Source organism: Sarcophilus harrisii, chromosome 6 (assembly GCF_902635505.1).
Source record: "Sarcophilus harrisii chromosome 6, mSarHar1.11, whole genome shotgun sequence".
NCBI classification, from domain to species: Eukaryota; Metazoa; Chordata; class Mammalia; order Dasyuromorphia; family Dasyuridae; genus Sarcophilus; species Sarcophilus harrisii.
The window spans coordinates 97,532,586-97,548,530 of record NC_045431.1 but is presented as its reverse complement, the minus strand read 5'-3'; the positions used below and the strand labels follow the sequence as shown (position 1 = coordinate 97,548,530).

Here is a 15,945-nt window from a genome sequence, read left to right as displayed (position 1 = left end):
TGAATTGATAGTAGTTCATAATTAATCTATATTCATGATGTAATGTGTACAATAGAAGATAATTCCCTTGAGAGTAAGGATTGTTTCATTCTTTGTATTGATATCCCCAGGATTTGGCTCATGGAATCAAAGGATAATAAATTAATTTGGAAGGGAACTTGGAGGCCATAAAGTCTAATGCCTTCCTTTTACACATCAGGAAAATGAAGGTGAATGTACTTTTTTATTATAGCTTTTTATTTATAAGACATATGCATGCATAATTTTTTGGTATTCACACTTGGAAAATCTTCTATTCCAACTTTTCCTTTCCTCCACCCTCTCCCCTAGATAGCAGGTAGACCAATACATGTTAAATATGTTAAAGTATATGTTAAATGCAATATATTTATACATATTTATACACTTATCTTGATGCACAAGAAAAATCAAATTTAGAAATAAAGTAAAAATAACCTGAGAAGGAAAACAAAAATGCAAGAGGACAAAAATAGAAGGAGTGGAAATGCTATGTTGTGGTCCACCCTCATTTCCCATAGTTCTTTCTCTGGGTGTAGCTGGTTCTCTTTGTTATTGAACGATTGGAACTGATTTGGTTCATCTCATTGTTAAAGATGGCCACATCCATCAGAATTGATCATCATATAGTATTGTTGTTGAAGTGTATAATGATCTCCTGGTTCTGATCATTTCACTCAGCATCAGTTCATGTAAGTCTCTCCAGGCCTTTCTGCAATCATTCTGCTGTCATTTCTTATAGAACAATAATATTTCATAACATTCATATACCACAATTTATTCAGCCATTCTCCAATTGATGGATATCCATTCAATTTCCAGTTTCTAGCTACTACAAAAAGGACTGCCACAAACATTTTTGCACATACAGGTCCCTTTCCCTTCTTTAAGATCTCTTTGGGATATAAGCCCAATAGTAATACTGCTGGATCAAAGGATACACAGTTTGATAACTTTTTGAGCATAGTTCCAAATAGTTCTCCAGAATGGTTAGATACATTCACCATTCCCCCAACAATGTATCAGTGTCCCACTTTTGCCACATCCCCTCCAACATTCATCATTATCTTTTCCTGTCATCATAGCCAATCTGAGAGGTGTGTAGTGGTATCCTCAGAGTTGTCTTAATTTGCACTTCTCTGATCAATAATGATTTGGAGCATCTTTTCATATGGCTAGAAATAGTTTCCATTTCTTCATCTGAAAATTGTCTGTTCATATCCTTTGACCATTTATCAATTGGAGAATGGTTTGATTTCTTATAAATCAGAATCAATTCTCTACATATTTTAGAAATGAGGCCTTTATCAGAACCTTTGGCTATAAAAATGTTTTCCCAGTTTATTGCTTCCCTTCTAATCTTGTCTGCATTAGTTTTGTTTGTACAAAACCTTTTTAACTTGATATAATCAAAATTTTCTATTTAGTGATCAATAATGATCTCTAGTTCTTCTTTGGTCACAAATTTCTTCCTCTTCCACAGTTTTGAGAGGTAAACTATCCTATGTTCTTCTAATTTATTCATAACCTCAGTCTTTATCCTAGATTATAAACCCATTTTGACCTTATCTTGGTGTATGGTGTCAAGTATGGGTCAATGTCTACTTTCTGCCATACTAATTTCCAGTTTTTCCAGCAGTTTTTGTCAAATAGTGAATTCTTATCCCAAAAGCTGGGGTCTTTGGGTTTGTCAAACACTAGAGTGCTATAGTTATTGACTATTTTGTCCTGTGAATCTAACCTATTCCACTGATCAACTAGTCTATTTCTTAGCCAGTACCAAATGGTTTTGATCAATTACTGCTTTATAATATAGTTTTAGATCTGGTACAGCTAAGCCATTGAAGGTGAATATACTTAAGTCACTTCTCAGAGTAAACCTGTAAGTTATGTTTTGAATCCAGGTCTTTCTGATTTCTGGGGCAGTAGGTTCTTCCCCATCCCATATTAAATTGACAAATAATTGTTGATTTACTGATTGAATATACCACAGAAGTAGTAAATATACATTTATAAAGTTATTATTTCTATAGAGTTTGCAATATTGATGCTAAAATATTTTAGGACCAAAGATCTAGTTAACTATTATATATTATATAATAATAGATCTTGTGTAGTAGGTACTGTTATTATCTTGTAAGTGCTTGGGCAGAATTCCAACTTAGAACTTCTTGACTCCAATTCATCCTTCTAGCTATCCCTATATCTGGCTGTTAATCATTAAAAACATAATTTCCAGATAATTTAGAGTGAGCACTATCCATAAGGCAATGGTGAAGTAGCTGCATGGTAGACATGAACAGTCTAAAATATTACAAATCAGCCATTATGCAAATGAATCAAAATAAAAGATGTCATCAAAGGAATCTAGGGATGAAGATAGTTGGATCATTTAGTGAGACTAACGGATAAATAATGGATAACACATATGGTATTGTTGTATATATGACATCTGTGTAATTAATGTTAGGAGAAAATAATAAATATCCAACTTGTTGGGTACAAGAATTTATAGGCAAAATCTGGGGCAGCTAGGTAGCACAGTGGATAGAATGCTAGGTTTGGAGTTATATGGTAGTGAGTGGCAAAGCCTAGTTTAGAACTCAGGTCTCCTTACTTCCAGTGATCTGAAAGATTACTGAAAGACCATGAACTCAGAGCATCTACTCTGGTGCCATATTGCATAAAGGTGATCCTGTATTCTTGAAAACTCTGCCAATGGGATGCAAGCTGTGATTGGATCTACACAAGGAAAAGTTTGAAATACAGACTTAATATGAGTTATTCAAGGGTCAATCTATTTATTCTGTGTCCAGAAATCATCACTGAAAACAATAACTGTTTTTGTTTATGATAATTCAGCAATGGTAACTACATTGGTAATTGCTGACTGCAATGCTAACTACAATGCTAACTACAGTAATTTAGGTGGAATGGATTAGAAATCAGAGAACTCTCTCACTTATAGAATGAGATGACTTTCATAAATGGTATAGAAGGTTCCTTCTAGCTTTAAGTTCTAATAATTTGAGAACTTACAATATTCTTGAACTTGCATCTTCAAGCATAATTCAATTTAATTCCATCCAAGAAACATTTATTAAGTACCTAATATATACTGAGTGGCTGCTAAAAAGTTTTAGATAATAGAATGCTAGATTTGGACTTAGAAAGACCTGGCTTCAAATCTTGCCTCAGATACTTAATAATAGTGTGACCATAAGTATAATCGTTGAACATCTCTATTTCTCAGTTTCTTCAAATGTAAATGAGGTTAATAGTTCATGTCTCACGGGGATGTTGTAAAGATCAGTTGATAGATTTTTTGTTGTTTTGTAAAATTTAAAGTAAAAACACTAGCTGGATTTGTTATTGTTTGATTCTGAGACAAAAAGAAAACATTTATGGCTTTATAGAGCTTGCCTTTTACTGAGAGAAAAACAAATCCATAGATAAGTAAATACAAGTTATATAACAAGAAAATGCAAAGTTATTGGAGTGAGGAGAGGAATGGCAAAGGGAAAAGAACTCAAAATCAGTGAATAGTTGTGTGAATAAAATCATAGATCTTTTAAAGTATTACTTGGCCTTCTGTTTCCCTAGCTATAAAATGGCACTGGACTGGATAATCTTTAAGATTTCTCTAAACTCTAAAAGTTTGTGATTCCAGGGACTTTAAAATTGACTTTTGAAAGGCAAATATTTTCAAACTTTTAAAAAGTGAGATAATAGCTAAAGGCAGGTTATCTCACAGCTTGTTAAATTATATTTGTGTTTTGAGAGGAGCAGCCTAACAGAATCCCATTGTTAGGATTAAATACCATTAAAAAATGCTTTTACAGCAAAAAAAAAAAAAAAAAAAAAATCATAGCGCTAGAATTTACAATGTATAGGTTCGATTCACAGCCCAGTTTTTGCTGCTGAAACTTATACACGTTCTAGTGGGGGATGCTCATCACACTGAACAAAGTGTTTCCCAGGTGTGTCCAGCATTACTGGAAAACTATGCTTCATGGATTTCCTTGTCACTCAACACTAAAACCTAAAAGTCATCATAAGAGCTAAAGTACCACTGGAAAAGTTTCTATTATTTCCCTGAGGTTTCATGCTGAAATGTGAATAGAGCTTTTGATGAGTCTGTGCTGGTACTGGAGTATGGGAAAATGAATTGCACAAGGAGATCCAGCTGGACTCTCTAAAGTGAGTTTTAGACAATAGAACTTGTAAAAATTTAGGCAGTTTTAGTTTTAAGTAGGTACCAGTTAGGCTTAATATAGGGAAAAACCTCAGCGGTTATGTACTTCATCTTGTCTCTGAATAGGAATCCTCTCTCCAAAACCCTTGACAAGGGATCATTTAGCCATCACTGGAAAGGAAAACTATCAACTCCTGAGGCAGCTCATTTCACTCCAGGAGAGCCTAAATTGCTGAGAAACTTTTTCTGTCCTGATATCAAGCCTAAATAATTTTTTCTGCAACTTATAGGATCATAGATTTAAACTGAGATGCTCTCTAGAGGCCATTAAGATTACACTTTTATTTTACAGATGAGGAAACTGAGACTTAACAGGTTCAGTGACTTGTCCATCTTCTCATAGACTACGATCCTAAAAATCCTTTAAAATACAGCCAGAAAAAAATCCCAAAACTCAACAACATAAAAAATACAGACAGCTATCCTTTGCTATCTTTTCTTCTCCAAATTAAATATTCCCAGTTTCTCCAGCTCACTTTGATATAGGATAGTAACAAGTCCCTCAACAGCCTCATCATTGCCCTTTGTATACATTCCACAATATTCTTCCTAGAATGTGATCAGAACACAGTATTCTAAATGTCTTCAAGGAGGGATATTAAGGTGAAGCTTCCTAGACTGAGTTGTATGATAAGGGAAATTTTTCTTTTCAACTTTCCTCTTTTCTCTTTCTATGTTGTTTAGTTTTTGGTGACCATAATCTTGAATGTAGTGCACATACTTTCCTTTAATTGATTAAAGCCATTTTTGTATCTCTACGGGGATGATGAGGAGGAGCCTTTCTTTTCACTCATCACTATTAATTATTGAGCAAGAGGAGGCAATCTTTTTAAAATTTTTATTTATTTATTTATTTTTTGCATGGGAGTCTGGTGAAACCTATGAGAAAATGAATTATACTGAAATACCATTATTCAAAACAGCAAATTCAATGGACCTCAAGTCTAAAACTCTGGTCGTAAATTTTAGAGGTCATAAAAGTCCTCTCATTTTTAAGATAAGGGAGCTGAGTCTAAGATAAGAGAATTAAATTTTTAAAAAGTCCCACAGCTAGACTAGAACCCAGGACTTTTGATTCTCATGACAACATACTTTCCATTTCTCTGACACTAGCTATTTGTCCTTTGTTCCTTCACCTAGTTCTTTTCTCTGATAAGGATCTGATGAAATAATTAGTGCTAATGTGTTAATGGCTATTAATAGCAGATGTCTTTGCACTTTAATTGGTACCTTTTGCTAGACAATAATTTAATCCAAAGGAATTAGACTAAGTGGAAATAGTGACAGATCTGTAAGGGAGAAATATTTCATCAAGTAGTCCTAACTGAAAAATAAACCCTTCTAATCATACTTGGTTAGTGCTGGCAGAGGTATTGGGTTGCTAGACGTGCAGAATGTCCCCCGGTCTCTGCGAGCAATCATTTCTGATTGAACTCTATTTACTCAAACTCAGCACCTCTTTTGGCAATTTGAATCCACAATAATAATGGCTATTGATTATCACCCTGAGATCCCCTTTTCTTGGGTGGCTTGCTCCCTTAAACTTAGTTTCAGAACAAAGAAGATAAGAACTCTATTTTCAGACTTTGATGCTTGGTTTTCTCTTTTTCGTGATGCAGTCAAAAGAGTATTGGACCTGGAGGCAGGAGTGCTTGAGCTCAAGTCCAGCCTGATATTTACTAGCTGTAGGACTCTGGGCAAGTCACTTCATCTTTATTTACCTCAGTTTTCTTATCTGTAAAATGGGAATAACAGTACCTTCCTCTCAGTGTTGTTGTGAGCATCAAATGAGGTAATAAATGTAAAGTATTTACCACAGTGCTTGACAGGTATAGCAAGCGACATACAATATTAATTGTTATTAATGTTATTATTATGATATTATTATAATGATTATGATGATCAGAACCCTGATCAATTTTCCAATTTCTTTTATTTATATAGTGCAGCATAATGAGTGCTAGATTTGAAATTAACATTTTTGAGTTCAAAATTTGTCTCCATTACTTATTAACTGTGTGACTCAGCAAGAAGTTGAAATCTGCTTTTTTATCTAAAAAAAAGAAAAAAAATTGCTAACTCAGGAAAGGGTAAGGGTGTTATGAGACATATATAAAGTCCTATATAAATCTCAGCTCTTATGGCTTGTTTCCTTTCTAAAAATGAATATTCTTCTACTAGTATAGAATGCCTTACATAGCTAGTATATGACTGAAAAGATCTTTGTTATATATGGTTCACTTGAACAAAATCAACTATTCTCTGTCCTTCAGTGGACTTGCAAGTTGACTTTTTTCTTATCACTGGAATAGTTTATATTCAGACCTATCCCTTAAAGTCCAACTCAAATGCTCTCTTTTGTGAAGCCTTCTTGATTTATCCTGACTATTGACTTTTCCCCTTAGAACTCACTGGGATTTTGTTTTGTATTTCTCCAATGTACTTATCAGTGCACAGAATTCTGGGAGTTAAGTGAGGAAGACTTGAGTCCAAAATCAACATCAGACACTCACTAGCTGTGTGGCTCTGGGAAAATCTCCATTTGCTTCTGTTTCTTTAATTGTAAAATTGGCATTATTAGTACTTACTTTGTGAAGATCCATGAAATAAAATTTGTAAAGTTCTTGGCACAATATTTAGCACATAGCTGTCACTTAATACATATTTATTCCCTTCTTTTCTTTTGTCAAATAATAATCTGCATTTATATCTTAGTCCCATTCTAGATGACTAATTCTATGAGGGGAGGAGGGTCTTTTGCCTAAATCTTGAACCCCAATCCCTATTCTTCCAATACTATCATAATGCTCTACTACTTGATTAGGTACTTAATGAAATATTAATTGAATTGAATTAATTTGGCATGTCATAGAATGATCCATTTTTTTTTTTTTACCATTCTGTTCACACTACTCTGATGTACTGACTTTACTATTATGACAGTGATTAAATATTTCCTCTGTCTCCCAAAAATTTAGCCAAGGCTCCCTTTTTCATCTTATTAAACTGTCACAGGAGAAAAAAAGATAAACGATTGTAATAGAGAATGAGTTGCATATGTCAAGACTCTGAAGTGTTTGGAAAATGCTCTGAGATATTATAGTCTTGCAGTCAATTTTCTATTGCATGAAGAGAGATTATATGCATTTTGGTTTATCAGGAGCTAAAAAAGGTTTCTAATTTTAACATATTTCTGTTCTCTTTATTAAATTCTTTTGCTCACTTATCTTCCCTCCTTACCAATTTTAATAGTGTTTCTTCAGCTCAACAATTTGGATTGAGTGCTGGGCTTGCATTTAGAAAAACCCAAGTTAAAATTTGACCTCAGACTCTTTGAAATCTTGATCTGGCACTTAACCTATTTGCCTCAGTTTCCTCAACTGAAAAATGGGAATAAAATAAACTACCTCATAAAATTGTTGGGAAGATCAAATGGGGATAATATTTGTAAAGTTTTTAGCTCAGTACCTAGCACATAATAGGTGCTTAATAGATACTCATTTTTTTTTGGTTCCCCAATCTCCTAACTTTTGAATTTCCTTTCTGCTAAACAATATTATGAAAGACAATTTGGCTATAGAATTTGCTACAAATTCTGACATATTTAGTGTGTCACAAAAATTTTAGTGTCATTTTAAGTGTTAAAATGCTATTAATGCTTAAAATGGCAGTAAGATTTTGGAATACTCTAGATATTATTAAGAGAAATGACTTCTTCTTTTCTAATTTATATCTAATAATTAGTAGGCGTCTCCTCTCAGAATATTTTTGCTATTAGTATGTTATTAGAGAAAACACTTTTTTTTGAGTAAAAAAGATCAAATAAAGAAAATAAGGAACAATTGCCTAAACTTACCCGAATCAAATTATATGTCATATCTGGGAATGGATAATCATAAAGTTTGAAGACTAGAAGTAACTGCAAAGATTCTTTTTGTCCAAACTCTTTATTTTGCAGTGGGTGGGGTCAAGACTCAGGTAGAGGAAATGAATGGTGATGACAAGAGAAAATGACACATGGGAGACTGAAGTACTCGATCTTCAAACTTCTAATCCAATGTTTTTTCCACTTTTTGTCTACCCACTGCCATCCTCTTTTTATTTTAGAGGCAATTCTATTAAATATGCATTAAAAGGAGTCTCTCCTATCCTTGTCCTAGGATTTTATGGAAGAGACCTTAGAGGGCATTATGTCTAACCCTTTCATTGTGTAGATCATGAAACAATAGAAAATAAATTCCTAAAGGGAAGGAACTATGTTATGTTAGGGAAGATTGCATATGAGGACCCACATCCTTATCATTTAGAAGTAGTTTGATGTAGTAAAAAGAGTTGGCTTCAGGTTCCTACCTTAGATCCATATTGACTCTGTGAATCTGAACAAGTTACTTAAATTTTCAGTGACTTGGGTACTCTTAAATGATTTTAAGCTACACACTGTTGCCAACTACAATTTCGAAGGAGCATCCTTATTGGAGAGTTGCTAAAAACTCTCAGATTAAATTAAATCAGATTAACTCAGATTAAATCACAGAACTGAACAAAAAACTTCCCAATACCTTGCAAATACGAGATACTAAATTTGTGTTGTGTTGGCTTGGAGTTTAGGTTTCAACCCAGGTTTTCCATATGCAAATATAGCACTTTTTATACACACTTATGGGAAAAAAACAGACCATATTTTTAGTAGCTGGAATGCTCCTTAGAAATCATTAAATGTAGTATTTTCATTTTATCAACGAAAAAACCAAGGGACATGAGATGAATTGACTTGTTTAAGGTCATACAGTTAGTAAGTGAAAGAATCAAGATGTGTACCCAGGTCTTCAAACTCCAAGGTCACATCAATACAAACTCCATTAATAGCTACTAAGCATCTATTAGGTATCTGGCACTACTGTACCAAGATCATCTTTGGAGATACAAAAGAAGTAGCTTTGGTCCTTGCAATGAAGATGCATTGGGGAGAAAAGGATTAAACAAGTTAAAAAGAGTATCAGGCAGAAGACTGCCAAATACTGGAGCCCATAGTACAGTAAAACCCCATTGAATAACTAAGGGTTTCAGGAGAAGGAAAGGAATGGGTTAGTAAAGTTTCTTGGAGGAGGTGAGATTTGACTTGATCATGTCCAGTTATCTCTGCTCCAGCAGAATCAGAAGGCACAGATGGCTTATGATGTCAGTAGGGATTTCCTACTGTCAGCACATTGGATGTGCCCAGACAGCCTGAAAAGCTCTGACCATATGGTGGTATTTATTTCTCACTTTGAGCATTACCTAAATATAGGATGGGTTTTTTGCCAAATGACCTAGACCTGGATAATGGGGGCCACCCCATTTCACCCTGAACCCTCTTATAGCATTATAGAGTTTAGAGATAGAGCTGAGTGTAGAACCTATCTAATATAACCAGATTTTTGATTTTTACTTTTTTTAGATATGAGTAAATTGAGGCTCCGTGAGCATAGGTTCATAGACTTAGTTAGAAGTACTCTAATATAATCCCCTTATTTTACAAGACCACAGTCACACAGATAATAAGCACAGGAGCCAGGGCTCAAATCTAGGTTCTCTCTTCAAATCAAGTGGCTGTTTCAGAATCATTCCTCCCTCCTTAAATCTCTTCTCTTTCAAAGCAACTAGCATAAATCCCTGCTGGATAGTGTCATGTACTAGGTTTTCACTGACACATCTTTCCCTAGTTTTTTTTTTTTTTTTAATTGTCCCCTATTACCAAGAATCCATTCAGGTAAAGATCACAGGATTTTCTCTCTTTTATTACTTCTCCCCTCATAATGACATAATGGAGGTCCTATTATGTGGCTCTCCATTAATATCCCACCTACTATGGATCACTAAATATCTCCTCCTTACTTAGCTTGTTATTGGTCTTGAGTATCACTTAGTTCAAATACTCATACTCCTGCTCTGATTATAATAGATGCTGGGTACTTCTCTGGCTCTCAGTTGTGGGTTGATGTGTCTGGCTTTTAGGCAAAATAATTCTCTTTCTATAATCCTTCCTCTTCATGTTCCTTTAGCTCAAGCATTATTGGGATATTTCTTTCTAGACCCTCTGATCAAAGCCTGGAAGAGTCCTCCTGATCTTTTAAGGTTCCAGAAATGGATCCCAAATCTACCCATCTCTCACTCAGGCTTTAGACTTTAATGACTTCTTCATCCTTTTTTTTTTTTTTTTAAACCAGGAGATATCCATGTTCAGGTTCCTGAAGTCAGCTTTTGGTTTTTCAGTCACCGTCTCTGCTTTTCTGCCTATCTCCCTCTGCCTGTTTCTCTGATTCTAGGCAGGTAGGTGACACTGATCTGGAGTCAGGGAGATCTGAGCTTAAATGTGGCCTCAGACATCAGCAGTATGACCCTAGTCAAATCATTTAGCTTCTCTTTACCTCAGTTTCCTCAAATGTAAAGTAGGAATGATAATGGTAATTATCTCTCAGGGAAGAGAGGATCAGATGAAATAATGTCTGTAAAGTGCTTAGCATAGCACCTGGCATTGGTGAAGGCTAAATAAATGCTTGTTTTCTCTTTCTGTAGCCTGTTCCTTTTCTTTCTCTCTTCTTTCCTTCCTTCCTTCCTTCCTTCCTTCCTTCCTTCCTTCCTTCCTTCCTTCCTTCCTTCCTTCCTTCCTTCCTTCCTTCCTTCCTCTCTCCCTTCTTTTATCCTTCCTTACCTTCCTCCTTTCTTACCTCATTTCCTCCTTCCTTCCTTCTTCTTTCCCTCTCCCTCTCTTCTTCCTCTATCCTTCCCTTCTTCCCTCCTTTCCTCTCCCTTCTTTCCTTCCTCCCTTCCTTTTTCTGTTTCTGTCTTTTCCTCATTTTAAACTTATCTCTATTTTGGCTGAACTATCAGAAATGAAACTTTATTAATCAGATTTGTTTGGCAGAACTGACTTTTAATGGAATATTGCTTCTTTTATCTGTTTTCTACTTAAATCTCTGGCCCCTTGGTATAGGTCCAGATGCTTTATGATTTTTCCCTTCCCTTAGTTTTGTTTCTTAAATGTTGCTCCCCAAAAGGCCCACTATTCAACACTAAATTGTTTTCTAGTTCTGACCCTGTGCACCTTTGTGACCCTATTCTAGCTTCCCTGTTCATTGATTGAATTATTAGACTAGAATAGAGGTTCTTAAACTTTTTTTTGTCCCATGGACCTCTTTAGCAGTCTAGTGAAGCCTGTGAAACCCTTTCTGCAATAGAGTTTTTTCTAGGCACAAAATATATAGGATTACAGAGAGAACAAATTATATTGAAATACAAATAATCAAAAAATTTAAAACAATCATAAACCCAGCTTAAGAACATTTGTTTAGATAAGGGATACTTTTCCTTGCTTGAAGCTATGAGATTGAACTTCCTTTAGGAGGATAAGTAATTGGTGAAGAAGACTTGCGCCTCTTCTCCTGGAAGTATGTATGTGTGTACCTTTGTGTTTGTATTTCCACTGATTACAAACATAATTCATAGACTTACAGCAATATTAACATAATTCCACTCTCATCCTTTTACAATTTGACAAGCTTATTTTAGCCACATGGAAAATTTCTGGATTTGATAGTCAAGGTTTTGAATATGTGTAATGTACTCTGGGAACTACCATAATGCTACTTTCTTCATCTGGGTTTACAAGGATACAGAGCTCCTTGCAAAGCAAGGCAATGGGATGTGGATGGCATGGGATTGCATGCTAATTTACTTTGTGGGGGCTGATTAAGCCTTGGGAAAGCAGTTTAGGTTATAGTCCAATCTTTCCTGCACTAGAGGGATGTGAAAGGGGAAAAAATTCATGGAATCTCAGGGCATGAGAAGAGAAAAGTGGAAAGATGAAGAAAGGAAGAAGATAGAGAAAAGAAATGAAGTGTATAGGTTTGTTCTCTTATTCTCTTTTCCTTTTTTTCTTTTGTCAATAGGCCTGGATAAGGAAGTAGAAAAAGTCCATGTACAAAAGAGGAATATTAGTTGAGAATTTATCTATTTGTGGGCCATTTGGTATAATGGAAAGAATATTGACTTTGAACATTAAACTCCAGGGCTTCATCTGTGACACTATCTGTATGATCTTGGGCAATTAATTTCTCTACCCTGGGCTTCATATTCCCCAACTATAAAATGAGGGAATAGTTCAGATAGTGTCTAACTAAGGTCTCTCCATCTTCAATGACCCTATGGTCTCCAAAATGAATACTCCATAAATGGAGAGGGCCACAAGTAATATAATAATAATAAATAAATGTTTTGAGGGCCACAAAACAGTTAGGCCCATTCCAAACATCAGATAATCCAAACATCAGTTACACTGACACTGAGATATGTTCCTATATTTTCATTAGAATGTATTTGCTAGATTTTCTGAGAATTTACTATATAAAATTAATGGAACAATGAAACTTTAGCCTTAAAATCCCATTTAGTCTTCCACATCCTGCACCAGTCTTCAATATCGGTCTCCTTGTTATTCATTGGAAGATGGCTACGAATGGCATCACTTCTTAGCCTGATGCAAAGCACAAACACAATTTGTCATCTATATGTTTTATGTCCATTCTCTGCCCCCTTGCCCATCCCAGAATTAAAGGATTTGAAGAGTTTTAAATTCAATCCAGCCAGAACTAAGATCCTAAATGTGTAAGTGAAAGAATTAGGCAAAGTAATGGACTTTGTTAAAAAAAAATATAAAGCACAGAAGGAAAATACTGTTTTCAAAGAGTCAAAATACAGATAATCAACCTGCTGCTATTGGAGAAATTACTATAAGACTAGAGTCAATACCTTACAACATTTACTGAACTTTTCAATGCCTTTATATCCTCACTACACTTACTGGAAAATATTTGCTACATTCTTTATTCTGACAGTTAAATAGTCCCAAATTGTAATCAGAGCAACTTTATTTGACCTGCATGTTAATTACCTTTATTTTCTTTACTGGCCTTTGGCCAGCATAAAACTGTTTAGTGGAGAGAGATAGCTTGAATTCCTTACTGGAACTCAGTTATCTCAATATCCCTTTGATTTTCTCCCCAAGCCTATAAAAAGGAAGTAGGGGGCATCCAAACAGATTGTCCTAACCTCTAAGATTTTCTTTGATACCTCTTAAAGAATCTGACAGATTTATTATTTGGTAAAAGCACCATTTCCCCCCTTTTCCTCTGTTTTATGTGGTAACAAATCATAGCATCCATGACTGTCCACTGTAATCCCAATCTACAAAGGAACAGGATGGATTGCATATCTGGCTTCAGTATTACACTTTTAGTAATAAAGCTGAGTCCCAAAGAGAATGTTGTTGGAGAAACGTGGATTGTGCATCTGGATGTCAGAGGCTCAGAAATTTGCTCTTATTTGGTGTCTGAGGAATGCAAAATAATTTTTTATAGTATTTGTTAGACCTGTTAATCATCTTGGGTGAACTTCTCTACAATCAGGCCTGTAGTTTCAAATAAGATACACGGGCTCTTTGAACTCATGGAATCCCCCAATCTAGATCATCCCAACACTCTTGCCTTTATTTCAGTTATCTAACAAAAATTTTTGTTGATCTCAATGATCTAAGTGGTTGTAATGATGTAGACCAGGTTCATGGGAAGTTTGGAATTCAGAATAAGGAGAATATAATTTTAATGTAAACATTTTATGCAGTGTGCCTAATAAATATTTAATAAATTCATTGCATACTGATAAATGTTTTACAATTGACTCTCTGGAAAGAGAACGTATATATATAACACACATTTAAATTAAATATTTTTTTATCACTTTCTTAAATTTGGACAATATACAAAATGATAAATCAAACTCTGATTTGTGGCATTTGCTTATTTTTGATGTTTAAATTCTTGTACTGAAAATTTCACAATCAGCTTTTGAGAACACCATGAATTGGCTCTAGCACATCCCTACTCTAGAGAGTATTCCCAATAAGTTTTGTCTTATTGACTGTGTTCAGGTTTGTCTTTATGATAATTGTATATGGGGTGCTACTTTTATATACTAGGATAATAAGAGCATAGATTTTAAGCTGAAAGGAATCACAGAGGACATCTAATCCAAATGCCTCATTTGACAGATGAAGAAGGTCACACAATTAGTCAAAAGTATTCATGTTTTAAATACAGGTTCTCTAACTCCAAATTCAAAGCTCTTTGCATTAACACAGTACATAATGACTTTCAACAGATACTAAAACATAATTTTAATCTGAAATGATAGGAGCTATACTCAGAACTGGAAGAGGTTTTAGAGATCATCTAACATCACTTCCCCTATTTTATAGATGTGGAAATTGAGGCCCAGAAAAGTTGAGTGATCCAAATTTACACAAATAATAAGTGGCAGAAATGGAATTTAAATCTAATTTCTTTGACTCAAGTAAGTGTCCTTTCCATTGCTGTATCCATTCTGTGCTTACCTCATTTGCTGGATATAAAGCACTAATTTAATATGTGACCTAAAATAACTCATTATAGAATTGTACTGTAACGCCCTAACACAAATGGAATTTAAAGAATATACAGTAGCCTTCCTGTAGTAAGGCACTATTATTTTTTAACTGCATATAAGCAAAAGTCATATAAGTACATATTTAGAAATAAGGCACAGAGATTCCCAGTTTAGCTGATTAGATGATCTTAGAGAGGTATTTAGATCTTTTATTTAAACACCTAACCAATTATTTAAAATGACACAAAATATCCTAATGTCATTTATAAGCCATCTATTTTTAGCTTATTCAATAAAGTTTGGGAAATAACTTTTCTCTCTGTCTCTGTCTATCTCTGTCTCTCTCTCTTTGTCTCTCTTTCTGAACTGAATAATAAACCATTCATGCATTTGCTATGAGTAGTCCTTTCTAAGGGTAAAGCAACAGTTTGGAAAATTTTGAAAACTCTGAAATGATTGAAGAAGATAAATTAGATTATTACAGAAAATACTATTAGTTTAGTATTGTAACAGTATTACAGACTCCAGAAAGCACAGATGGGAAAAGAAAATGAGCCTATAGAGGACATGTCTGAAGAAGATTGAAAAAAAAAAAGCAAATCTATTTGTCCTTCCTCTACACCAGGGCAAAGCAAAAGCAGAAATGCTATAAAATATCATAGTTATGGAAACCTGTGTCACTGAATTATCAGCTGCTCTGGATGAGCCTTGAAATGTTACCCTATTGTTTGATACATTTCTAGATATATACATATATACATATATTGTACAGACCTTATCAATGGTTGGCCAATTTGAAGTCTCCAAAATTATGATAAACTTCAGATGAGCTTTTTCCTCTTCTTCCTAGGACAGCTGAAATTTGCTTTTCCTATTCATTAAGTTTTGCTTGGTCCGCAGTGAGTTTTGACCAACTGTGGCCTCGGAGTTACATCTGTCCTCTCTGAATATGTCACTCTTACCTCCCCCTCCCCATCTATATTTGGTAACTGAACTCATGTTTCAGCAGAGTGCCATTATCTGGCATTCCTGCAGCACAGCCCTTAGGCTTGGAAGTAACTCTGAGCTCTGAGAGAATGTGGTTCTTAGAAACTCAGGGCATTTGGTGGAGGGAGAAAAGGTCTCCGCTGCAATCAAGATAGTATTTAAAATATATTGTCTTACATTTAATCTTAAAGGTTACCTGCCACCCTCTTTTCATGAAGTTCCTGATC

At 34.7% G+C, this 15,945-nt stretch overlaps 1 protein-coding gene across 3 annotated transcripts in view; it reads right to left on the bottom strand.

Annotated features, from left to right (window-relative positions):
- The window catches only part of PALLD (palladin, cytoskeletal associated protein), a 470,544-nt gene extending 454,872 nt beyond the window's left edge, over window positions 1-15,672 (bottom strand). The window contains exon 1 of one of the 3 annotated variants that reach the window (XM_031943909.1): window positions 15,506-15,672. The gene's annotated coding sequence lies outside the window, so the exon portion shown is untranslated. The remainder of the gene's footprint in view (window positions 1-15,505) is intronic. The other 2 variants (XM_031943906.1, XM_031943908.1) reach the window with 2 other exon arrangements.
- Between the last annotated feature and the right edge of the window lie 273 nt (window positions 15,673-15,945).